We start from the raw sequence: 1,049 nt of genomic DNA, 5'->3' as shown, positions 1-1,049 counted from the left end.
AATACCGCTACTGTCTCATACTCTTTAATGAAATTGAAAGGGAAGGAATATTCCTAAATTCCTTCCTGGAAGCAAGCATTACCCTGATATACCAAAACCAGAGAAGGACCCGACTAAGGAGGAGAACTCCAAGACAGTCTTCCTAATGAACACAGATGCAAAAATGCTCAGTGAGATACTGGCAAATATAATGCAGCAAATTACCAAGAAGACTATATACCACAACCAAGTAGGATCTACCTCAGGGATACAGAGATGGCTCAATGTACACAAATCAATAAATGTAATGTACGTGAATAGAACAAAGGACAAAATCATATGATTATTTCAATACATGCAGCAAAAGCTTTTGACAAAGTGAATTTTGAGCCAAAACTGATTCAGAGACAAAAGAAGTTTCCTATATCCATTCATGATAGCACCCATTCATGGTAAAAACCCTGCAGAAATTTGGAATAGATGACCTTTTTCACAATCTGATAAAAGCCCTCTATGACAAACCAACAACAAATATCATACTGAATGGACAAAAACTGAAAGCTTTCACTCTAAAATCAGGAATAAGACAAGGATGTTCACTTTCTCTCCTCTTATTCAACATAGTCTTGGTTACTTTAGCCAGAAAAATTAGATAAGAAAGAGAAAAAGAATAATGATTGGAAATAAAGACATTAAATTATCATTATTTTTGCAGATAACATGATACTTTACATAGAAGACCCCTAAAATTCCACTAAAAATCTGTTAGATTTAATAAGCAAATTCAGTAATATAGCTGGATGCAAAATCAACACTCAAAAATCAGTAGCATTTCTTTACACAAATAACAAACTTACTGAGAGAGAAATTAAAGAAACAATACCTTTCACAATAGTATCTAAAAATTTAGGGCTGACCAGATAGCACAGCAGATTAAAGCACCTGCTTAGGCAGGCCCAGGGACTGAAGTTTGACCCCAGCATGCTGTGCCAGCCCAACTCCCAGGGCGAGCTGAGACTGCAATTGAGACTGGGTGTGGTGGTGTGCCCCTATAATCCCAGCTCTTGGGA

The sequence above is a fragment of the Octodon degus genome, unplaced genomic scaffold (genome assembly GCF_000260255.1).
Source record: "Octodon degus isolate 3935 unplaced genomic scaffold, OctDeg1.0 scaffold00882, whole genome shotgun sequence".
NCBI lineage: Eukaryota > Metazoa > Chordata > Mammalia > Rodentia > Octodontidae > Octodon > Octodon degus.
Note: the sequence above shows the minus strand (reverse complement) of the source record.